The 27263-nt window shown below is 37.3% G+C and overlaps 1 long non-coding RNA gene across 1 annotated transcript in view; it reads left to right on the forward strand.

Annotated features, from left to right (window-relative positions):
• The window catches only part of LOC141409770 (uncharacterized), a 126471-nt gene that overhangs the window by 69163 nt on the left and 30045 nt on the right, over positions 1–27263 (forward strand). The gene's annotated exons all lie outside the window — the stretch shown is intronic.

Raw genomic sequence — 27263 nt, forward strand, 5'->3', positions numbered from 1 at the left:
ACTATTTTTTAAATAACTCACTCAAAAGATAATTTTTAATCCATTGTTGCCTTAAAATCTGTTAGAAGGTTAAAATGTTTTCTGAGTAGAAACTAATTTTAATGAAAACTATAAAAGTGCTAGTTTGATATAATGAGACCATTTCCACATCTCCAGACGTGGTCCAGAGTAATAATGTTTTACTGAGTTATATTCAAATTTTTAAAATAAACTTTAATGTGAATGTTTTCACCAGATTATGTTGTTATGAGTCAACAAATACAAGATTTTGGAAACGTTTCTTTAAAACCACAACAATGACATCACATAGGGGCTGTTTGCTGTTCACCAGTATTTTATAAACATCTAATTTTATCTACCCCCAAATTTGTCAGTATTGCTAATTTCTTTTTCAAAAGAGGCGACTGAAGCTGACAGCTGAAGCATTTTTCTTAAAATGTTGTTTTCAACTGTTGAACTAAGTTCAACCCAATACAAATATATTGTATATGGTGCCAAACCTGGTGCTAGATGAAAGGCAGAAAAGAAGATGATCTTAGGACACAAGGGACTTCCAATGTGGAAGAAGTAGTTGAGTGTACAGAATTCATCCTCCTGTTTCTGCTGTGGATAATTCATAACACCTACTGTATTACATATTTATTTTGTATTCTACATCTCTCTTTCCAATAGATTATGAGCTTGATGAAAGCGTAAAGCATGTGTTTTGTTGTTGTTGTTATTCACTCCTTTATGTCTAAATCCTTGAACACTGCTGGTTGCATAGTACGCACTCAAAATACATAAATTGAGTGAATAAATGAATGAATGAACCATGTATAGTATGGGGCATATTGAAAATTCATACAAATATTTTCAAGGAAGACACTGTGGGACACAGTACAAAGAGAGATTAATTTTGACACATCTTGTAGAAGACTTCCTGAAGGTGGAGACATTTGAATTGGATTAAAATAATGGGCAGGGTTTCATTTGGGTTTTTGAGAAGTGTTCTTCCAGGAGGAGCAAATGAGAAAACGAAAAGGCAGGTGTGAGAATGTGCAGGGCATAGTGAGAGTAATTTTAATAGCAGCTAACCAGAAGTGAGCATTGTTTTCTTCACTAGATATTGTTCTTAGACTATGTTATTTGCATTGTATTATTTGATCTTCAGAACCACATAAAGAAGTTGCTGGTTCATCATCTTCCTGATTGGGGAATGATAAGCTTGTATAAGGTGGAAAGTAGGTAGAAATAAAAATATCAGTAGTAGTTTATATTTTGGAATATCTTTCATGCCAGAGTAAGGAAGGTGTACTTCTTCCTGAAGAACATGAAGAACCATTTGTATTAAGACTGACTTCTTCAGATTTATGGCTGAGGAAAATGATTTTGATGTTGGGGGTGATGGATAACCTAGAAGCTGAAGAAACTCTAGCAGGTAGATCTGTCTCACTAATTCAAGAAAGATAATGAAGTTGTGGCTACTCCAAAAAAGATGTAAAGGAGAAAAGCGGTATTTGAAGCACACTGTGGCCTTAGAAGTAACAGAAGGATAAGAAAACAACCAGAACTCTGAGATTTTAACACTGAGTGATCCCTGGATGCTATCAAAATTGGAAATACATGAAAATAATCAGATTTTTAACAAATTTAACTTTATTTTTGGTCATTTGGGATATGATGTGCCTTTCAGATTGTTGAGATGGTGCCAGAATGACCAGGTATTGAAACTACTGAAGTTATACAGGATTACAAAAGTTATTTAATCATTTAGTGCCTTCATTTTACATCTGAGGAAACTAAAGCCCAGAAGGTAAGTGTTCTCATCTATAATTACATGTTTAGTCCGTGTCAGAGGCAGACATTTGAAAGTGTAGATTTGGAACTTAAGAAAGGATTTTGAAATATGAATGTCGATATACAATGTAAACGAGTCTTGAATCCTGACAAGTGTTACAGATACTGGCATGTTATTTCTCAAATATTACAGAGCACATAACAATATTTGATTAAAAAGGTTTCCTGCAGTGCTTATAGGGGCAGAGTTGAAGAGATGGGGCTGGGAAAGAGTTTGCCCGATATATTTCAGCAAGAATAAAAAAGGAAAACCAACAATTCGAACTTCATAACAGCATCCCATTTTGTATACTAGCAGTCGTAATTTTGTGCTTAAGTGAAATTCTAATGTAATGAAGCAATTTCAATATTCTGTATGGTTCATTAAAGCATAATTCTACTACTTCTATGAATCCTTTGTGCTGTTGCCCAAAGCAAGTTAATTTTTGTGGAAACACAATTCTTGCCGATATTTCTTAGAGGTACTTCGTTTTACATAAGGCAAGACATTTAACAAGTCAAATAAACTCTTAAATACAATACAATTTCAGTTCAACACAGTTTTTTAACATGCTTCTCTTAGAACTCTGTCCGATTCCATGCTCTGCCCTGCATACAAAGAAATGTTCTCTTTAGCTCCCCTTGCCTTTATTAAGCAGAGTCTCTCTTTGGAAGTGCTGGATCATCTAGAAAAATGATTCCTGGATGGTAAGAGCCATTCTGCAGCCCTGAAAATACATGGGTAATAGTTGTCAGAGCAGGGCAAGAAGGCATTTTACTCCCCAACCATTGAGCATTGATGGTTGGCCCATGAATCATGACTGAACATTAAAACTTATACCTTCTACTGAATTACATGTTTTTATCCATTGATCAACCTCTCTTCATAACCCCCTCCCACCCACACAATCATCTAAGCCTCTAGTATGTATTATCCTAATCTCTACATACAAGAGATCAACTTTTTAGCTCCCACATATCAGTAAGAACATTTAATATTAGTTTTTCTGTGCTTGGCTTATTTCTCTTAACATAATGACCTCCCACTCCTATCCATGTTGCTGCAAATAAAATGATTTTATTCTTTTTATGGAATAATCCATTGTGTATACATATGCCACATTTTCTTTATCCATTGATCAGTTGATGGACACTTAGGTTGATTCCATCTTTGCTATTGTGAATAGTGCTACAAGAAGCATGTTAGTTGTAAATACCGAGTAGCGAGATTGCTGAATCATATATTAGTTCTAATTTTTTTATTTTTTATTTTTTTATTTTTTTTTGGTGACAGGATTTCTGTTACCCAGGCTGGATTGCACTGGAACAATCAGGGCTGACTGCAGGCTTGACCTCCTGGGCTCAAGTGATCCTCACCCCTCAGCCTCCCAAGTAGCCAAGACTATAAGTGGATGACGCCATGCCTGGCTAATTTTGTTTGTTTGTTTGTTTCTTTTTTTTTTTGTATTAAATCTTCATTCTTTTTTTTTTTTTTATACTTTAAGTTCTAGGGTACATGTGCATAACGTGCAGGTTTCTTACATATGTATACTTGTGCCATGTTGGTGTGCTGCACCCATCAACTCGTCAGCACTCATCAACTCATCATTTACATCAGGTAAAACTCCCAATGCAAACCCTCCCCACTACCCCCTCCCCATGATAGGCCCCGGTGTGTGATGTTCCCCTTCCCGAGTCCAAGTGATCTCATTGTTCAGTTCCCACTTATGAGTGAGAATATGCGGTGTTTGGTTTTCTGTTCTTGTGATAGTTTGCTGAGAATGATGGCTTCCAGCTGCATCCATGTCCCTACAAAGGACACAAACTCAGTCTTTTTTATGGCTGCATAGTATTCCATGGTGTATATGTGCCACATTTTCTTAATCCAGTCTGTCACTGATGGACATTTGGGTTGATTCCAAGTCTTTGCTATTGTGAATAGTGCCGCAATAAACATACGTGTGCATGTGTCTTTATAGCAGCATGATTTGGAATCCTTTGGGTATATACCCAGTAATGGGATGGCTGGGTCATATGGTACATCTAGTTCTAGATCCTTGAGGAATCGCCATACTGTTTTCCATAATGGTTGAACTAGTTTACAATCCCACCAACAGTGTAAAAGTGTTCCTATTTCTCCACATCCTCTCCAGCACCTGTTGTTTCCTGACTTTTTAATGATTGCCATTCTAACTGGTGTGAGATGGTATCTCATTGTGGTTTTGATTAGCATTTCTCTGATGGCCAGTGATGATGAGCATTTTTTCATGTGTCTGTTGGCTGTATGAATGTCTTCTTTTGAGAAATCTCTGTTCATATCCTTTGCCCACTTTTTGATGGGGTTGTTTGTTTTTTTCTTGTAAATTTGTTTGAGTTCCTTGTAGGTTCTGGATATTAGCCCTTTGTCAGATGAGTAGATTGCCAAAATGTTCTCCCATTCTGTAGGTTGGCTGTTCACACTGATGGTAGCTTCTTTTGCTGTGCAGAAGCTCTTTAGTTTAATGAGATCCCATTTGTCATTTTTGGCTTTTGTTGCCGTCGCTTTTGGTGTTTTAGACATGAAGTCCTTGCCCATGCCTATGTCCTGAATGGTATTACCTAGGTTTTCTTCTAGGGTTTTTATGGTATTAGGTCTACATTTAAGTCTTTAAACCATCTTGAATTAATTTTTGTATAAGGAGTAAGGAAAGGATCCAGTTTCAGCTTTCTACTTATGGCTAGCCAATTTTCCCAGCACCATTTATTAAATAGGGAATCCTTTCCCATTTCTTGTTTCTCTCAGGTTTGTCAAAGATCAGATGGCTGTAGACATGTGGTATTATTTCTGAGGACTCTGTTCTGTTCCATTGGTCTATATCTCTGTTTTGGTACCAGTACCATGCTGTTTTGGTTACTGTAGCCTTGTAGTATAGTTTGAAGTCAGGTAGCATGCTGCCTCCAGCTTTGTTCTTTTGACTTAGGATTGTTGTGGAGATGCGGGCTCTTTTTTGGTTCCATATGAACTTTAAAGCAGTTTTTTTCCAATTCTGTGAAGAAACTCATTGGTAGCTTGATGGGTATGGCATTGATCTATAAATTACCTTGGGCAGTATGGCCATTTTCACAATATTACGGAGGTTGAGATCTAAGAATGGACAGACTGCCTGCTCAAGTGGGTCCCTGACCCCTGAGTAGCCTAACTGGGAGACATTCCCCACTAGGGGCAGACTGACACCCCACACCTCACATGGTGGAGTACACCCCTGAGAGGAAGCTTCCAAAGCAAGAATCAGACAGGTACACTTGCTGTTCAGCAATATTCTATCTTCTGCAGCCTCTGCTGCTGATACCCAGGCAAACAGGGTCTGGAGTGGACCTCAAGCAATCTCCAACAGACCTACAGCTGAGGGTCCTGACTGTTAGAAGGAAAACTGACAAACAGGAAAGACACGCACGCCAAAACCCCATCAGTACGTCACCATCATCAAAGACCAGAGGCAGATAAAACCACAAAGATGGGGAAAAAGCGGGTAGAAAAACTGGAAATTCAAAAAATAAGAGCACATCTCCCCCTGCAAAGGAACGCAGCTCATCGCCAGCAGCGGATCAAAGCTGGAAGGAAAATGACTTTGACGAGATGAGAGAAGAAGGCTTCAGTCCATCAAACTTCTCAGAGCTAAAGGAAGAATTACATACCCAGAGAAAAGAAACTAAAAATCTTGAAAAAAGAGTGGAAGAATTGATAACTAGAATATTTAATGCACAGAAGGCCATAAAAGAACTGACAGAGATGAAAACCATGACACGAGAAATACGTGACAAATGCACAAGCTTCAGTAACTGATTCGATCAACTGGAAGAAAGAGTATCAGTGATTGAGGATCAAAAGAATGAAATGAAGACAGAAGAGAAATCTAAAGAAAAAAGAAGAAAAAGAAATGAACAAAGCCTGCAAGAAGTATGGGATTATGTAAAAAGACCAAATCTACATCTGATTGGGGTACCTGAATGTGTGGGGGAAAATGGAACCAAGTTGGAAAACACTCTTCAGGATATCATCCAGGAGAACTTCCCCAACCTAGTAGGGCAGGCCAACATTCAAATTCAGGAAATACAGAGAACGCCACAAAGATACTCCTCAAGAAGAGCAACTCCAAGACACATAATTGCCAGATTCACCAAAGTTGAAATGAAAGAAAAAATCTTAAGGGCAGCCAGAGAGAAAGGTCAGGTTACCCACAAAGGGAAGCCCATCAGACTAACAGCAGATCTCTTGGCAGAAACTCTCCAAGCCAGAAGAGAGTGGGGGCCAATATTCAACATTCTTAACGAAAAGAATTTTAAACCCAGAATTTCATATCCAGCCAAACTAAGTTTCATAAGTGAAGGAGAAATAAAATCCTTTACAGATAAGCAAATGCTTAGAGATTTTGTCACCCCAAGGCCTGCCTTACAAGAGACCCTGAAGGAAGCACTAAACATGGAAAGGAACAACCGGTACCAGCCATTGCAAAAACATGCCAAAATGTAAAGACCATCGAGGCTAGGAAGAAACTGCATCAACTAATGAGCAAAATAACCAGTTAATATCATAATGGCAGGATCAAGTTCACACATGACAATATTAACCTTAAATGTAAATGGACTAAATGCTCCAATTAAAAGACACAGACTGGCAAACTGGATAAAGAGTCAAGACCCATCAGTCTGCTGTATTCAGGAGACCCATCTCACATGCAGAGACACACATAGGCTCAAAATAAAGGGATGAAGGAAGATCTGCCAAGCAAATGGAGAACAAAAAAAAGCAGGGGTTGAAATACTAGTCTCTGATAAAACAGACTTTAAACCATCAAAGATCAAAAGAGACAAAGAAGGCCATTACATAATGGTAAAGGGATCAATTCAACAGGAAGAGCTAACTATCCTAAATATATATGCACCCAATACAGGACCACCTAGATTCATAAAGCAAGTCCTTAGAGACTTATAAAGAGACTTAGACTCCCATACAATAATGATGGGAGACTTCAAAATCCCACTGTCAACATTAGAAAGATCAACGAGACAGAAAGTTAACAAGGATATCCAGGAATTGAATTCATCTCTGCAGCAAGCAGACCTAATAGACATCTACAGAACTCTCCATCAACAGAATAAACATTCTACTCAGCACCACATCGTTCTTACTCCAAAATTGACCACATAATTGGAAATAAAGCACTCCTCAGCAAATGTAAAATAACAGAAATTATAACAAACTGTCTCTTAGACCACAGTGCAATCAAACTAGAACTCAGGACTAAGAAACTCAATCAAAACCACTCAACTACATGGAAACTGAACAACCTGCTCCTGAATGACTACTGGGTACATAACGAAATGAAATCAGAAATAAAGATGTTCTTTGAAACCAATGAGAACAAAGATACAACATACCAGAATCTCTGGGACACATTTAAAGCAGTGTGTAGAGGGAAATTTATAGCACTAAATGCCCACAAGAGAAAGCAGGAAAGATCTAAAATTGACACTCTAACATCACAATTAAAAGAACTAGAGAAGCAAGAGCAAACACATTCGAAAGCTAGCAGAAGGCAAGAAATAACTAAGATCAGAGCAGAACTGAAGGAGATAGAGACACAAAAAACCCTCCAAAAAATCAATGAATCCAGGAGTTGGTTTTTTGAAAAGATCAACAAAATTGACAGACCACTAGCAAGACTAATAAAGAAGAAAAGAGAGAAGAATCAAATCGACGCAATAAAAAATGATACAGGGGATATCACCACCGACCCCACAGAAATACAAACTACCATCAGAGAATACTATAAACACCTCTACGCAAATAAACTAGAAAATCTAGAAGAAATGGATAATTTCCTGGACACTTACACTCTCCCAAGACTAAACCGGGAAGAAGCTGAATTCCTGAATAGACCAATAGCAGGCTCTGAAATTGAGGCAATAATTAATAGCCTACCAACGAAAAAAAGTCCAGGACCACATGGATTCGCAGCTGAATTCTACCAGAGGTACAAGGAGGAGCTGGTACCATTCCTTCTGAAACTATTCCAATCAATAGAAAAAGAGGGAATCCTCCCTAACTCATTTTATAAGGCCAACATCATCCTGATACCAAAGCCTGGCAGAGACACAACAAAAAAAGAGAATTTTAGACCAATATCCCTGATGAACATCGATGCAAAAATTCTCAATAAAATACCGGCAAGCCGGATCCAGCAGCACATCAAAAAGCTTATCCACCATGATCAAGTGGGCTTCATCCCTGAGATGCAAGGCTGGTTCAACATACACAAATCAATAAACGTAAGCCAGCATATGAACAGAACCAAAGACAAAAACCACATGATTATCTCAATAGATGCAGACAAGTCCTTTCACAAAATTCAACAGCCCTTCATGCTAAAAACGCTCAATAAATTTGGTATTGATGAAATGTATCTCAAAATAATGAGAGCTATTTATGACAAACCCATAGCCAATATCATACTGAATGGGCAAAAACTGGAAAAATTCCCTTTGAAAACTGGCACAAGACAGGGATGCCCTCTCTCACCACTCCTATTCAACATAGTGTTGGAAGTTCTGGCTAGGGCAATCAGGCAAGAGAAAGAAATCAAGGGTATTCAGTTAGGAAAAGAAGAAGTCAAATTGTCCCTGTTTGCAGATGACATGATTATATATTTAAAAACCCCATTGTCTCAGCCCAAAATCTCCTTAAGCTGATAAGCAACTTCAGCAAAGTCTCAGGATATCAAAATAAATGTGCAAAAATCACAAGCATTCTTATACACCAGTAACAGACAAACAGAGAGCCAAATCATGAATGAACTGCTATTCACAATTGCTTCAAAGATAATAAAATACCTAGGAATACAACTTACAAGGGATGTAAAGGACCTCTTCAAGGAGAACTACAAATCACTGCTCAGTGAAATAAAAGAGGACATAAACAAATGGAAGAACATACCATGCTCATGGATAGGAAGAATCAATATAGTGAAAATGGCCATACTGCCCAAGGTAATTTATAGATTCAATGCCATCCCCATCAAGCTACCAATGAGTTTCTTCACAGAATTGGAAAAAACTGCTTTAAAGTTCATATGGAACCAAAAAAGAGCCTGCATCTCCAAGACAATCCTAAGTCAAAAGAACAAAGCTGGAGGCAGCACGCTACCTGACTTCAAACTATACTACAAGGCTACAGTAACCAAAACAGCATGGTACTGGTACCAAAACAGAGATATAGACCAATGGAAAGGAACAGAATCCTCAGAAATAATACCGCACGTCTACAGCCATCTGATCTTTGACAAACCTGAGGAAAAAAAAAGAAATGAGGAAAGGATTCCCTATTTAATAAATGGTGCTGGGAAAATTGGCTAGCCATAAGTAGAAAGCTGAAACTGGATCCTTTCCTTACTCCTTATACAAAAATTAATTCAAGATGGATTAGAGTCTTAAATGTTAGACCTAATACCATAAAAACCCTAGAAGAAAACCTAGGTAATACCATTCAGGACATAGGCATGGGCAAGGACTTCGTGTCTAAAACACCAAAAGCGACGGCAACAAAAGCCAAAATTGACAAATGGGATCTCATTAAACTAAAGAGCTTCTGCACAGCAAAAGAAACTACCATCAGAGTGAACAGGCAACCTACAGAATGGGAGAACATTTTGGCAATCTACTCATCTGACAAAGGGCTAATATCCAGAACCTACAAAGAACTCCAACAAATTTACAAGAAAAAAACAAACAACCCCATCAAAAAGTGGGCAAGAATATGAACAGACATTTCTCAAAAGAAGACATTCATACAGCCAACAGACACATGAAAAAATGCTCATCATCACTGGCCATCAGAGAAATGCTAATCAAAACCACAATGAGATATTCTCTCACACCAGTTAGAATGGCGATCATTAAAAAGTCAGGAAACAACAGGTGCTGGAGAGGATGTGGAGAAATAGGAACACTTTTACACTGTTGGTGGGATTGTAAACTAGTTCAACCATTATGGAAAACAGTATGGCGATTCCTCAAGGATCTAGAACTAGATGTACCATATGACCCAGCCATCCCATTACTGGGTATATACCCAAAGGATTCCAAATCATGCTGCTATAAAGACACATGCACACGTATGTTTATTGCGGCACTATTCACAATAGCAAAGACTTGGAATCAACCCAAATGTCCATCAGTGACAGACTGGATTAAGAAAATGTGGCACATATACACCATGGAATACTATGCAGCCATAAAAAAGGATGAGTTTGTGTCCTTTGTAGGGACATGGATGCAGCTGGAAACCATCATTCTCAAGAAACTATCGTAAGAACAGAAAACCAAACACCACATGTTCTCACTCATAGGTGGGAACTGAACAATGAGATTACATGGACTCGGGAAGGGGAACATCACACACAGGGGCCTATCATGGGGAGGGGGGAGGGGGGAGGGATTGCATTGGGAGTTATACCTGATGTAAATGACGAGTTGATGAGTGCTGACGAGTTGATGGGTGCAGCACACCAACATGGCACAAGTATACATATGTAAGAAACCTGCACGTTATGCACATGTACCCTAGAACTTAAAGCATAATAATAATAATAATAAAAGACTTGTCTTCAAGTTCTGGCATTCTTTTTTCTGCTTGATCTAGTCTAGTATTGATGGTTTTGAATGTATTTTGCATTTCAATCAATGAACTGTTCAACCCATAATTTCTTTTGGTTCTTCTTTGATAATATCCATGTATTTTATAAATTTCTTATTTATATCTTGTTTTTTCCAATTTCTTTGTGTTGTTTTCCAGTATTTTCTTGTGTCTCACTGAATTTTTAAAAATCAATATTTTGAATTCTTTTTCTGGGATTTTGTAAATTTGTTTTTGATTGGGATCTGTTGCTGGAGGATTACTGTTTTCCTTTGATGGTATTATATTTTCTTGCTTTTTTGTATTTCTCATGTTCTTCTATTGATAATCTGTGCATCTGGTGTAACAATTGTTTCTGTAAATTTTTTTGAATTTGATTTCATAAGGGAAGGCTTTTTTCCTGAAAGTATATCTATGATGTGGATTGGATAGGGCACTTTGGTTTTGATTTTGGGTCTGTTCAGTAGGGTTGGCTCTATATGCTTTCTTTGGTTGCAAACTCCATCAGTGCCGTCTATGATTCCCTAGGTGGCCTAGGTGCAGTTGTTTGTGGAGGCTATGGTGAGGTTTTGCTGGGGCCTGAGACACCAGGTAGGCCAGTCTTCAGTCCCCAGTGGTGGCAGCAGGGGGCTGAGTATGCCTGTCCTTGGGCCCCAGAGTGGCATATGTTGGTTATCAGCATTAGTGGGTCTAGCCATGATGACTCTTGGGCCTCTATGTGGCTTGCTTAGGCCCCAGAAATGGCAGTGGAGGGGCAGGTGGGTGGGCTGACTCTTTAGCTCCCGGCCAACAGGTGTGGCATGGGCAATGGCATTAGCAGTAGTGAGACAACCTTCTGGGATCCAAGCAGTCTGCATTGGTTTTGGCTGTGGCTATGACAGGCTGGGTGGGCCAGTCAGTCCCCAGGTGGCACATATAGGTGGGTGCCAACTATGGTGGCACTAGCAGGTTGAGTGGGTCTGACCTCAGATCCCTGGAAGAGTGCTCAGGTGCCAATGATGGTGAATTGGATTGCATGACTCCCAAACCCCTAGATAGCATGCTCTGCTACTGGGAACAATGGAGCCAGGCCAGGTGGTCCTGCCCTGAAGCCCTCCTGTGATGTACGTAGGTAATGGGTTTGGTAGCATGGGGAAGTGTAATCCCCAGTCTGCTTGTGGAATGCTCCAGTGCCCTGCTACTGGAGAGGGTAGGGCTGCTTTCAGCAGGAGCAGTTGTAGGTAGGCAACTTGGGCAGCATGTATTTGCTCATATCTCAGCCCCACAGCAGCCTACGGCGGTGGCTGTTGTGGGTAGTTGAATTTGTCCCCAGGGCATGTGGAAAGACACAGCTGCTTCTCTGCTAGTGGGGCAGAGTCACTGTTAGTGGCTCCCAACTCTGCCCGGGTAGCCGCTGCTGTGGGCAGGGAATGTTGATGGGACTCCAGGGATATAGAGATGGAGAGGGTATGGGGCTCCAAGGTAAGATAGTCTGGTGGAGGTTGGGGTCTCAAATGGTGCCCTGGTGCAGCTATTTAGGATTCAGGGGTTTGTGGGACTCAGCATGAGCTCCCTCTCTGGAGCAATGTCATTACATGGAGTCCAGGCAGCTCTCTGTTAGTTCCGGGACCTGTGAGGGTTAAGGGGCTCTCCCGTGGCTCAAATTGTAGGGGTCTGCAGTGGAAATGTGGACTGCTGGAGGTCTTTTTCTCGCTTACCCTTCCTCACATTAGGGAGTCTCTCCAGGTTCTCCACCAATCCTGATTGAGCAGGCTGCCTTGTTCCCCTCTTCTTTCTTGCTTTGGGTGCTTCCTATCACTTCGGTGTTAAATTCCATTGTTCTCCCTTACATGATCTATTCACAGTGTGCTTATCTAATCACTATTTTGTTTCCTCTCCATGGAAGAGGTGTCAGATGCATCTAGTCAGCCATCTTGAAGCTCCTCTTGAATTCTGGAGAAATTGAAATAATGATTTAGTAAGATCTGTAAAAGAAAGAATTGTTGAATGCTGACATAATTATTCAAGTAGACTTCCTTCTCAGAAGATTTTGAAGAGAATGGCAGACCAGTATCTAGAATTATATACATGCACCCTTGCTTAAGGATGACTTAAAGATGCAATCATTCTCTAGATTTTTTAAATCCAAAATTAGATATAGTTTTATAAAATAATTTTATAGCTAATTTTATTACGTTTTCACTGAAATTCTGAATTGAAGTCTTTCTGGACTTTCCCATATAAGAATAAATGTTTAAAAATTATATAAAACTGCACTATAAAAACTTAATATACCCTATATATTCTAGGAAATTGTTGCAAATGCTTATCCAGACTTTTAGTATGATAGAGTTTTCATATAACTCTATCAATTATACATTTGAAAAGAGTTTTATGATTTTTAAAACAATTTTTCTTGCATGATTTTGTTTGAGTTATGTAGTAATGCTACGATTTTCCCCAGGAAGATGGTGACTGCATCAGTTATCTATCACTGTACTATTGTTGGATAACAAGTAGTCACAACACTTTCATAGCAAATAACAATAATGTTTTTTGGCTCATGAATCTAGGGCCAGTAACTAGGCAGCTGTGCTGATTTTAACGGGGCCCCTCTCGCTCAACCTACCTGAGTGTTGACTGGCTGTGGCTGAGACTAGGATGAGACAAATTGGGCAACTGGGCTCTGAGCCACATATTTGTCAACCTGTGGCAGGTCTACCTGGGCATGTTCTCAGAGTGATGATAGGGGTACTAGAGAGCATGCAGAAGCATGCTAGGTCTGTAGCCACCTGGACTCAGAATTGGCACATCACCACTTCTGTGTCATTCCATTGGCCAAATCAGGTCGCATAGCTATACTTAGAGGCATCTTGGAAAGGTACCACCATGACAAATGGCTTGGATTCAGGAGAATTTGGGTCAATTTTGCAGTCTATCACAGTGATCATAACTCCTTGGCTTGTCTTGTAGAGATGAGGCTCAATCAGGGTAAGGAACTTTCTGTTAGAATAAAGTTTAAAAGAATCCCAAACTTTAAAACTCTACTTCAAAAATTTTTCCTCTTTTTCTAGTTGTGCTTTGAAGGATCCAGGCATCCAATGGACAAATAAGCCTGATGTTTGTTTTAAATAACAAATATTGCCTTAGTAATTTTCCCATTACTTAGTAATTTTCCCATTTACATACAGTAAAAGGTATTTTCACATGCACTGAAATCACCTGAGATCATTCCTGGAACTCTCTGAGCTAATATTATTATTGATATTATTTTATAAATGAGGAAATTGAGGATGATAAATGATGTGTGAGAGTTCTTGTTTAAGTCATTTTTATCCTCTATATTTCACAAAAAGTAAACTGAGTAAATTTATTTGTAAAGTGTTAGAAAATGATTGAAAATATATGAAGGAGTTTTAACAATTCAGCTTTGGTGAACCTAGAAGACACTTACAGTGTTGCATAGAAAATAACCTCAGTTACAACATTTAAGCTAAATTCCTAGTTTAATCCACTCTTTTCTGACTATTTGAAATGAACTCTGAGAAATATTTTATTCTTTGCCAATTGCATTTATTATTATTTTTTGATGGCTCGTAATGTGCCCCTTTCTTCAGAGTAAAAATTCTATTATGGTGATTGAATGTTTTCTTATCTAGACTGAGATGATATGAGAATACAGGAGATGAAATCTGTTGACAATCTGAGATTTAAAAAAGGAAATTTTGAGATGTAGAGGGTCCTGTATTTGTTAGGGGCCAAGGAAAAGTTCCCTTTTGCCCTCTGAAGTTCACCAAAAATCAACTGACAAAAGGCAGATTCATAAGAAAAAAAGCATATGAAATTTATTTCTGTGCACGTTTGTGCATGGGAGCCATACAAATTATAAAAACTCAAAAAAAGGCCCAGATGGTTGATATTATACCATTTTGAGGTTACAGAAAGAATAGTGGCTTTTAGTGTGTCAAAAAAGGTTATGAGAGGGAGAGGAGGGACATGGCTGGCAAAGGTGGTCTTGTTATGTAGATGAAACCTCACAGATAGCTGCTCTCAGAAAGTATAGATGGTAGCCTGTGGTCAGTTAATCTTTCCTAGATTTGGACAAGTGAGAGGCCTCAGAGAAAGCCTGGCTGTTTATTTGGCTAATGTAGACTTTTCTCTACATATGCAAATCTCCTCCACAAAAGGCAGCTTTGCAGGACTGTCTGCAGCCCCTCTGAATAGCTGTCTCAAAATATGCAAAAAAAGAATATTTTGCGGTGAAATACTTTTGATTTTCTTTACTGGTGAGGGCCATATTAATCTGAATAGAGTTTTTTTTTTTTTTTTTCTTTTTTTCTTAATCTCCTCTTGTATCATTGGACACACAATTTAACATTTCTGACAGTGCCTGCGGGTATGACAGTAAAGTGAATCTCGATAAAAATTTGAAGCAAATATGCCTAATAGATTGATTATTTTTTTCTTCTAGGTTTTGAGTTTAGGCATAATAAATTCTATAAATTTCAATGAATGGCATCAAAGAGTTAATGAGGTTATTTGCATAATTATTCATCTTCCTAAAGTGAAAAGAAGCAGGAAGCCACTTCAATTGTCAAAATTAACTGTGATATCAATCAAAAGCTCATAGATTTTGAGATAATTCTGTATTTAAAGTCAATTTAGTTTCCACAGGGGGACTCTAACCTAGAAGGCTTAATTAGGCTAACTGTCTGAAAAACAGCATAAAACAGATGGGTGGGTTCTCCTTCAAAACTGGTTTTATGAGCATTCTCGTAGCTCTTACAGAAAATGAATGAACTTTCTGGTATCTTCAACTAAGTCTCTGGTTAGTAATTCCACAAAGGGAATGGAAACGAGTTGGAAGGAATTGATCTTTTTAAAGTGGTCTTTATATTATGTTTTGCTGTTTTTATATCATGATTCCATATATATCATGAACTCTGAGAGCCCAGGAGAGACAGAATACTTTCAGGAGGTGTTTTTAAAGCTTCAGATGAAAACAGAGACTTTTAATATCCCAAGGGAATGCCACTTTGTCCTTGTACCTCCTGAAAAATTCAGTAAATCAAATATTTATTAAGCATATTTTATATAAAGTTCTAGAGAATACAGAGATAAATAAGATACAGATTTTATCCTCAAGAATCTTAATATGAGTAATAGATATGTACACAGTCAATTATAAAAAATATTAGACTGCAGTGAGCACTAAAGATATAAATAAACGTAAATAAGAGCATAAAGTAAGGAGTGACTAATTCTGTCTGATGTGATCAGTGAGGGTTTCCCTGAACAGTCTCCTTTGTAGTAGTTGTGTTTTGTGGACACACTGCAGAAACAGGACAGACCCACCCAAAACATGGGTTGGATGTCAAGACTAATGATGCCACACGCATACAGAGGGTATAAAAAGGTTTATCACTTACATATTGAGACTTTTTGGGAGAACAGAGTAGGCTTTCCGAGCTATTCAGAATATGGCTTGTGACCGCAAGGACAAGAGCCTAGCTTGGGGTTTTATGGTGGGGATGGAATAGGGCCAGACTGAGGGTCTCTGAGCTTGTGCATGGTCAGGAACTTACTCAGTTTGGATTTCCTGCCAGCACCAAGGAGGGAGCACCCAGGCATACTTATGAGCTTGCCCGGATGAGGGTCACAAGGGGAAGAGAGAGGGATGTGGCTTAAAAGCAGTTAGCAGTCAAACATCAAAATGTGAAGTCAGACTCTTCATTACATACAGGTTTCACTGGATTCTTTCTATCTGTATGAGCACTAAAAAAATCAACTGATCCTTTTTCTTTTCTTTTTTTTTAATTTAAAAAGAAATGTTTAGACAGCTGATAGTGGTTATAAAACTGATAGCTTCATCAGCTGTTGATATTACCAGCTTGTGTTTTTCTTGAGAATCAAGGCCAACTAAACTCACTTTGCCTCAATTCTGTCTTGTATGCCTGCATCTCCACCACTCTCTGCTCCCATCCTCCACATTACCCCTTGTTATCACCATTTATTCCCTGGACATCTCTAGTCCATCAAGGAATTTTACTCACTGTCTCCTTCATACCGCTTCTTGCCATTACACCAGAAAAATTTTACTATTACAACCATGACACATCTGACACCATAGCATTAAAATTTTCTGGCTTCCTGAGCTCCAAAAAGCTTCTTCTTCACCATGTCTCAGGAATCCACTTTCCAGTACTTGCTTTGGAAGCCAATGCATGGAGTTTGGCATGCATTCTGAGATCTTAAACCCTAGTACTCTAAACTCTAACATAATCCTTTATCACCCAAATTGCCCTGAGTCTCTCACTTTTGGGAAGTCTGCTCTTTGGCCTCTTTACTTGTTCCTTTTCTCTCCGTCAGACATTCCCCTATGGTTCCGCTCGCTTCTACTCTAGCTTACACTCTCTGCTCATCCTTTTCCTCAACTAATTTTTTTTTTTCCTAAGTAACATTCGACTACCTACTGAGAACCAGCCATTGTTTAGACACTAGAAATATTGTATTGGAAATAAATTTAGCTTTCATTTTGGAGTAAATATTTTAGGGGAGGAGGGCAGACAAAAAGCAAATAAATAAGCAGATTTTTGTAAGCATATGTCAGGATGTGATAAGAGCTATAGAAAAATATCAAACAAGTTAAGAGCGCTAGAGAGTATAGGAAGAAGGAAATTGTTACTTTATATACTAGAATAGTCATGGAAGGCCTCACTGACAAGATGATATTTGGGCAGAGACTTGAAGAAAGATAGAGAAGGAGCCATGCAGATCTAGAGAGAAATTCTTTCTAGGAGCAGGAAAGAGAATGTTCAGCTCAGAGGCTGAAATGTGCTTGGCATGTTTGAGAATAGCAAAGAAGCCACTGTGTCTGAAGCAGAGTGAACAAAAGAGAGTATAAAACAAGAGGTGTAATCGGGAGGATCTGAGGACAAGATAATGTAAGGCCTTGACAGCAGTTTTAAGGTTTGAGTAGAGGAATGTCTAGATCCAGCTTAATCTTATTCCTGTTGGTATCATCTTCATCCTCAGTATTCTTGCCTTACTTTCTTTGACTTGTCTTTTATTTTCCTTAATGAGTCTTCCTCTAAACATATAAACATGTTCAAACACTGTTCCCATATTAAATAAACAAACCACAAAATCGACTTAGTTACTTCCTGATCTTTCTCCTCCTGTTGATAACTAAATGTCTCAAAATAGTAACAGTAATTTACAATCTCATTCACACTTGTATACCTCTTATTCATTCTTCAATCCATATAATCATATTCTACAAACTGAACTTACTGTTGTCAAGGTTGTTGCTAAATTTAAAGGACATATTTTAGTGCCACTTTTAATTTATTCTCTCTTTCTCTGGGAATGAATCATTGACTATTCTCTTTTTAAAATTTTAAAATTCTTCTCTATTGGTTTTCAAGGCATTACATGCTCCCTAGGGTTCCATTTTTGGACATTTTCTCTCCTACACATCCTCTTCTCACAATGCCATTCACTTTCATTGTTCCAATTGTCATCTATATGCTGATAACTCCTTAATATATATTTCTAGGCCAAGCTTCTTTTTAAAAATTTAGTTCCAGCCCATACATCAAAGTTCCTACTACCTACACTTGAATGTCTCAAAGGTACTTGAAACTCATTTTGTCCATAATTTATCTTCTCGTCCCCCAGAAGCTACTTCTCTTTTTTCCCATGTGGTTCCCAAGTTAGTGATGAAGCCAAGAGTCAATCAAAGTTTTCAAACTAAACTTTGTTTTAGCCCTTTGCTCAGTTGGTCACTAAGTTCTGATGATTTTACATACACTGATGCAGTCACTTCCCTGATTAAGCTCCCTTAATTAAATTCTATTTGTCCTTGCAAAGTCCTATCAGTTGTCATCCCATCAGGGAAATTATTCCTTAGCCCTTGGATCCCTGTCCTAGGCTAGATTAACCTCCTTATCTGCTTCCATCACTCCATTTCCACAGCTCTTTAAAGTACTTTATACATTTCTTGGTAATCATCTTGACATGTATATGTGCCTCTGAAGATTGTAAGCAACTTGAAGGCAAATATTATGTCTTTCTCATGTTCATGTCTGTAGTGTTTCTCACAGTGACTGACATATTGTAGATTCTGAATAGATATTTGTTACATGAATAGGGTTGATGGTTGACGTTAAACAGTGAGTAGGATTTCATAAGGTAGAGAACAGTGTATTAGTCAGAATTCTAATGGTATCAAGTTACAGACACTCAATTTTTATTAACATGCTAAGAGGATACTGGGTAATTCATAGAATGAAGGTAGCTATGTCCACACTTCAGTAAGGCAATAACCAGGGCTGCTGTGGGACCTGAGGACTAGAAACAGGGGTTTGAATACAATAAGGCTCTTGTTATTTCCCACCATTTTTCCCAGTGTGTTGGCTTTATCCTCTCAGGTTTTCCCCAGGTGACTAAAATCACGAATGCCTGGAGTTTCTGGATAAACATATGTCAATTACTGGACCGATGAATGTAACCAGTGTGACAAAACATGATACTTAGCTCAGCTTGGCACTTAGTTCCACTCCTAGACTAAGAGTGGGACTTGTGAATTTGGATTTGATTGGAAGAAGGCAGGCAGTTCCCAATTAGATTATATGATTGAAGTGGGAAAAAGGGAGAGCTGTTCCTCAAAATAGGGAGACTGATGATATCAGATGAAGAAAGAGTCTAGGCAGACATAATATATACCTACTAAAGCTGGTAATATTAACTAATGTTCCATAGTATTTACTGATTGATTTTAAACAGGCTCTGTGCTAAGACACTTTACATGAATTTTCTCACTGAATTCTCACAACAACTCAATTAGATGGGTGTTTCAGTTGAATTCTGTCACCTACAATAACATAATGCCCAACCGAAAGTGGCTTATTTAGGGTTTTATTTTGCTCACATAACCATAAATACAGAGCAAGAGAGGTGATTCCAGTATTGTTTCAACTGGTCGAAGGTCTCCCGGCTCTTGGTTGGCTTCTGCGTAGTTTTGTTAGATTTCCACTCATGATCACAGTAGCTGCTGTAGCTTGGAGTTCCCATCTTCACATGTCACGTTAAAATGTAAGACAAAAATGGAGGCTGCTCTTTGTGTATCTCTTTTAGGAGGAGAAAATCTTAATAAGAAACATCCCATAACCCTTTCCTCAGTAGCGACAGATTAGGACGACTTATATACTTTGTCAAGCAAGTGAAGATGAAAAAGCGAGTCTGACGTTTTTAGCTTCATAGTGGGACTGCCTCTTTTCTCGCAAGGTAGGCAATGGTAGAATGGCTATTGGAAGGCAATAAACGTTTTTGCCACAATGTATGATATTTGGTTGGAATGTTTTAGTGAAAGAAACAATATTTGACTAACAATAACTTAAGCTACAAGGATAGTTCTTGTTAGTATAACAGAAAGTCTGGAGTTAGGCAGTCTCCATATTGTTTCAGCGACTGGCTCAGTAACATTACCGAGGACACGATTCTCGGTTTCTGCCCTGCTGTCTCCAGTGTTGGTGATATTGCTCCTTCTGATCACATAGCTTCTGATAATCCAAAAATCATCTCTGCACATTACGGTTTTACATTCAGCAAGGAAATAGAGTGGAAGAAGTCTTTACTCTTCAGCTTCTCTGTCTTATAAAGAAGGAACATATTTCTCAAAATTTCCAGCATGGCTCCCTTATATTTCATTTCAGATTTGGGTGACTTGGCCTCCCACAGACCTATTCTTGACAAGTGGGAATTGCCTGATGTGATTGGTATGGATTAAATGTGTAGAAGTAGTATAGACAAAGGTAAGAATGCATGCAAGTGAGAGTCTTGCACATCCATGTGGTTGAAGCCTAGGATAGGTGGAGGTTAGAAGTGAAATGAGGGGTACTGAATATTTGTCTCCTCTACAGAATCCTTTCTAAAATAATTTCCTGGTCATTGGGTATTCAGACACAATAACTCACTTTTTTTTTTTTTTTTTTTTACTTTTTGGTCAACATTTCATTTAGCACAGTAAATATATTAATAATAATAAACAATAAATAATGTTAGTTATGTATTAAGGATTAGGCTAAGCAGTATAGATACAATGATGAATCTAACCAGTTCTTGACTTCAAGAAACTGATATTCGGTGTTAAAAGGAATGTATATATCTGATTTTCCATGTATTTGAGTTCATGTTCTTCTTGCAACTTGTGTTTTTTCCCCAGATTTATTATATGAAAGTTTATAAGTGTTTAGGGATATTTGATAATTTTTCTTATTACAAACTAATAAAAGAGTTCGATCAAACAAGAATGGCATTCCAGAACTTATTATCTTTTCCATGCTATCTAAAACTGTGTGAAAATTCAGTTGGTGGCTGGTAACACTAATTGGCATCCTCTTCAACAATCTCTAAGCAAGAAAATATTAATTAGACATGAAATAGAGAACACTCTCCTTTCATCCAACTGAGCAGGTTGCTGCTGCTGTTGAAGGCAAATATAAAGTTGGTGATAAAAGTTACATCTTGTGAAATCACTTTATTTTAAGGTAGAAACTTACAGATCTTATTTGTGAGTTGTAAAGCATTTAGTCAAAGATTCATCATGGATTCAATCTATGACTTTGCAAATTTTTCCTATTCCTGTTTTGTAATCCATAAATATGTACAATATAATTTTATCAACCCTATCCTTTCAACCCTTCCAAACAGTGGTGGCACTGAGATCTATAAAATAACCACTAAATTAAAGTTTCTAGTTGTATGTATAGGCATTGATCCATATTAATTTCATTTAACGACTTGCCAGTCCTTTTTTGGTTTCTCCTCTTATCTCTTCTATCTTTCCTTCTGATTTTCTTTCCCCAGAGTTCCCTTCCACTGCCTATTTATATAAAGTATTTGCAGGACTCTATGGCCTTCTCCTTTTCCTCTGGGTTATCTGACATACTGTCATGATTCTAACTATCCTTTACAACAGGGTGCGGCCAGGTAATTAAATATGTGAAGTGGATTAGTGCAAGCAATAAGAAATGATAGGGCCTGTGGCAAACTGTAAATGCCTAAAGACATTTAATGTTATACCTAAGAAAAAAACTCCACAACAAACCCCACCATGCTGGGCCAAATAAAAGGCTCTGCCAGATGAATTCAGCCCTTACCGTCTGACTTGCCACTCCTATCTACCAAATCTGTGATCTCTACTTGGCCCCTCTCCAGAGCTTCAATCCCATATAGCAAATTGTTTAGTGGCTATTGAATAAGCGAATGCTTATCAAAATACACTGCATCTTCTTTGCTTTTTGTTTTTCTCTTGAATTGAGGGGAGTATATGTACGAGTTTGTTACGTGAATATATTGTGTAATTCTGGGGTTTGGATTTCTATTGAACCCATTACCCAAATAGTGAACACAGTAACCAATAGGTAGTTTTTCAATCCTTGTCCCTCTCCTTCTCTTCCCCCTTTTGGAATCCTGAGTATCGCTTGCCTCCATTTTTATGTACATATGCACCCATTGTTAACTCCCACTTATAAGTGAAAATGTAGTATTTGATTATCTGTTTCTGTGGTGATTCACTTAGGATAATGGCCTCCAGCTGCCTCCATGTTGCTGCAAAGGACATGACTTCATTCTTTTTTATGGCTGCATAGTACTCTATGGTGTATATATACCACATTTTCTTTATTCCACTTACTATTGATACATATAAAGTTTCGGTGCCACAAAAGAAATAGCACTCCAATATAAAAATTTCTTTTAATTCTCAGCAAGGCAAGGTACTTCTATAGAAGGGTGCACCCTTATAGGTGGAGCAATGGTGAGTGCACACTTGGACGAGGGAGAGGAAGGGGTTCTTATCCATGACGCACGTGGCCCCTGCTGCTGTGTTGTTCCCCTATTGGCTAGGGTTAGACCACACAGGCTAAATTAATTCCGATTGACTAATTTAAAGAGAGTGATGGGATGAGTGGTTTGGCGGGAAATATGGTTGTGATGGAGCAGGTAATGGAATGAGTCAGGGTGGAGCAGGTAATTGGATTGAGTCAGGGTGGAGCAGGTAATTGGAATGAGTCATGGTGGAGCAGGTGATTGAAATGAGTCAGGGTGGCACAGGTAATCAAAAAAGGTTGCTTTATGAGGAAGTTAAGTTTAAAAGTAGAAGGCAAAGAATTGAACATACTGACATATTGATTCTTTGAAAAGGAATTTAGAACTCACATCTAACACTATTGAGGGGCACCTAGATTGATTCTATGATTTTTCTATTCTGAGCAATACTGCAATAAACATACTAATACAGCTGTCTTTTTGGTAGAATGATTTCTTTCCTTTGGATAGATACTCAGTAGTGAGATTGCTGGGTCAAAATGGTAGTTCTATTTTTCATTCTTTGAGAAATGAACATATTGCTTTCCACAGGGACTGAATTAATTTACATTAATTCAAAATGGATTAAAGGCTTAAATATAAAACCTCAAGCTATAAAAATCCTAGAAGAAAACCTAGGAAAAACTCTTCAGGACATGTAGGTCTAGGCAAAAAGTTCACGACTAAGATCTCAAAAGCAAATGCAGAAGAAACAAAAATTGACAATCAGGATTTAATTAAACTAAAGAGCTTCTGCACAAGGAAAGAAACTATCAACAGAGTAAGCAGACAACCTACAGAATGGCATTATAGAAAATTTTGTTAACAATGCATCTGACAAGGGACTAACATCCAGAATCTATAAGGAATTTAAACAAATCAAAAAGAAAAAAAAATAACTACATTAAAAAGTGGGCAAAGGACATGAGCAGATACTTCTCAAAAGAAGATGTGCAAGAGACCAACAAACTTTTGAAAAAATGTGCAGCATCATTAATCATCAGAGAAATGCAAACTAAAACCAAAGGGAGATACAATCTTGCACAAGTCAGAATGGCTATTACTGAAAGTAAAAAAAGAACAGATGTTGGTAAGGATGTGGAGAAAAGGGAACACTTATACGCTGTTGGTGGGAATGTAAATTAGTTCAGTCACTGTGGAGAGCAGTTGAGAGGTTTCTCGAAGAATGCTGATCTACTGCATTTTAGAATCACCTGGGAGAATTTTTGAAAATACTGCTGCTCCAGGGGCTAGGATCTGGGCTTTAATTTTTTTAAAAAAACTTCCAGTGTTAAGAATCAATGCCAAAATAGATTTTGTTTCAACTCCTAAGCATTTCCTGTAATTAAAAAATGTGAAAGGCAGATGATGAGAAACAAGAGAATCATTTTAAAATTATAAATTTACAAACGCACAAATATTTTGGTTTATCTTTTAGCTGTTAGTTTCCAATTTTATTGCATTATGATGAAAATTATAGTTTTCTATGGTTTGTATTTTTGGAAATTAGATGTTTTGTGAGTGATCTTTGAAAGTTTTATTCCTACATAAACAATGTGCATTTTCTGTTTGATGAGAAAACATTTTTATTTGATATTATGCTTATGTTAACTTTTTAAAATCTCTTTTCTCCTAATTTTTGTGTATTTGATGTAACCATACTTGGAGACACATGCAAAATCTACCTCTCTATATAAATATTGACTTGTAAATTTCTCCTTATACTTCTAGAATTTTGTGTTATATTCTCATGTTAATTTTTTGGTATATAAAATATGTAACACTTTGCAATTTTTTGATGAATTTTTTCTCTAATTATTTAAAATAATTTCCAGACATTGAATTCTATTTTGTTACAGCTACATTTTTGGGGAGAAAATAAAGATTTGTCTGAAGATTGATCTATCTATCCATCTGGATTATATATAATATATATAATCTTATATATAATTTTATATATAATCTTATAGAGACAGATCTATACCTCACTATATATAGATGATATATATATCTATATATCATCCATATTTATATCTATATCATCTATATCTATATCATCTGTATGTATCTATATCTCTCTATATGTACGTCTATATATACATATTTTCTTATTTTTAATGTATCTATGTCATTTAGTTTTAACTATCTCATTATCAATCTGTGACTGGATTAGTAGTTTTGAATCCAACATGACAGTTTCTATTTTTGTGATAGAATATAACACGTTCACATTTTTTATGTTTATGGATCACTCTGAATTTATTTCTGCCATCTTTTTTTGGTGTTATCTTTTAGTTAAGCTTAATTTTCTCCTCTTTCTCTACGTCTTATTTTCTTTCTATAGATTTATCTTAAATTTTAGGCAAAGCTATTTGTATTTTCACATTCCATATATTTAAAAAGCAAACATTTAGATCTATATTATCATTTTTATATGGTGCATGTCTATATCATATCTTTTTCTTGTATTGAGTTTTTATTTTTGTGAAGTATAATACTGAATACTTTCTCAAGAAATTATTTGAGAACAGTTTATATATCATAAACTTTCTAAGAATGTCTTTAATTTTTCCTGAGAGTTGAGTTTTAATGACATACTTCTGTTTCTTTAGTATCAGTTAATAAATATGATACTAATTATAGAAAAAACCTGTTTTGTTTTTTGCAATTGTATTAACATGTTATCTTTATCTTTGGAATTCAGAAATTTCACCAGGATATGTCTAGGTAGGCTTCTTTAACTTAATTCCATACAGGATTCTTTCCATTTGAAGTTTAACGTCTTTTAGCTCAGGGAAATTTTCGTCAGGAGTCTATGTCTTCCCCTGTCTTCTCTCTGTCCTCTTCTTCTGAAGCCTCTATTAGTTTTCTTGCAGACTTCTCAGATATAATTCTCTACCTTTAATATTTTCTCACAAATTTTTCAACTTTTTAAAATCTTTTTTGTATTGTGTTTGATGATTATCCCTGAGTTTGTTTTTCCAGCTCAAATAAGTAATCTTCTACTTGGATTTGTTTTACTACTCTGTCTATTGATCTCTTGACTTTGGAAATAAGATAAAAATTTTCCAAATATTCTCATTGCTTCTTTTTCATAGCAGCCTCTTCTCATTTTTCTCCTTCTCCTTATTTTCATCTTTCTCCTTCTTCTCTTCCTCCATTTACTTCTTCTTTTGATTCTTTGTAATACTTTAAACCTCTGGCTATATTATTTATACTTAAGTCCATTTAAGTAATTATACTTATTGAAGATTTTCTTTTTCAAAAATAATAAAGTTTCATCAGAAGTTACCTTTTCTCTTGGTAAGGTTTGGTATCACCTATTGTTTTTCTTCAAATGTTTAGTGCTTCTTGTTTGTTTGTTTATATAGATGAGAATTATGCTCAGTGCTAATAGTAGCTTGTGTAGCTTTCTAAAGCCTGAGTTAGAATCTTACTCTTTTGGGAATAAAAGAAGATTTGAATGAGTAAGAAGGATGGGGAAATTCTTGTGGCATAGTACATTTTCCTTCAGAGGTCACAAACCTCTGACTAATGACTAATGTGAAAATTGGAACATTTTATATGAAAATAGAGATTTTATTGTTTCTTGAAAAATATAAAAATTTAGCAAATAAGAGTCTGTGTCTTTGCATGAAAACAACTGGCTAGAACTGAGTCAAGTCTGCCCTTTCCACGTGCTCCTGTTTGTCAGTCTCCATCACTCTCATCATTTAAACCCTACTCATTTCACTTATGTTCATCTGTCAAGCCCTTTTGACATATGAGCTTTCAATCACCACATTATGGCATGAAGGTAACATGTCTTCTAGAGATGAGGGTTGGTGCCAATTACCTGGGCATTAGCTCTCCTGATACAGTTTGGATATTTTGTCCTCTCCAAGTCTCATGTTGAAATGTAACCTCCACTACTGGAGGTGGGCCCAGCAGGGGCTGTTTGTTTAATGGAGGTGGGTCTCTCAAGAATGGCTTGATGCCCTCCCCATGGTAATGAGTGAGTTCTACCCACCCAATTTTCATCTTAAATTTTAATCCACATGATCCCCAGGTGTCACTGGAGGCACCTGGAGTGATTAGATCATAGGGGCAGCTTCCCTCATGCTGTTCTGATGATAATGAGTGAGTTCTCACAAGATCTGATGGTTTTATAAGTGTCTGACATTTCACTTGTTCACACTCACTTCTCCTTCCTGCCACCTTGTGAGGAAGGTGCCTTGCTTCCCCTTTGCCTTTGCCATGATTGCAAGTTTCCTGAGGTCTACCCAGCCATGCTGAACTGTGAGTCAATTAAACCTTTTTCCTTTGTATATTACCCAATCTGAGGCAGTTCTTTATAACAGTATGAAAATGAACTAATACAGTTCTCAATCTGTTAGTTTATGTGAGAGTTGGTTGTTTAAAGGAGTCTGACACCTCCTCTTCTCCTTTTGCTCCCTTTTGCCATGTGATATGCCGGCTTGCCCTTTGCCTTCTACCATGATTATAATCTCCCTGAGACTTTACCAGAAGCCAAGCAGATGCTGGTCCCGTGCTTGTACAGCCTGCAGAATTGTGAGCCAAATAAACGTATTTTCTTCATAAACTATGCAGCCTCAGGTGTATAAAGAAATTTAAAGCAATGTAGAACAGAGTAACATATTTCCTCTCTAGCTCTATGTCCATTTGGAATTCTCCTAAATCAGACTTGCACTTTTATATAGGTGGTTTTATTTTATGGTCAACTGGAGTTAGTTTTTCTGAGAGCAGTGAATTAGTTTTTCCACAGGCAATTTCATTAATTAAATGATGTATCTGTTTCTTTTCTAGGCCACTATTTCTTTGATCTAGGGGCAAGTCTAGTGTGTTTGTGTGGGGTATTTATTCTAGTGGGAAAGACGACTTTTCCCCAAAAATTATTATAATAAAATACTAATGCATAAAAATA

Source organism: Macaca fascicularis, chromosome 2 (genome assembly GCF_037993035.2).
Source record: "Macaca fascicularis isolate 582-1 chromosome 2, T2T-MFA8v1.1".
NCBI lineage: Eukaryota > Metazoa > Chordata > Mammalia > Primates > Cercopithecidae > Macaca > Macaca fascicularis.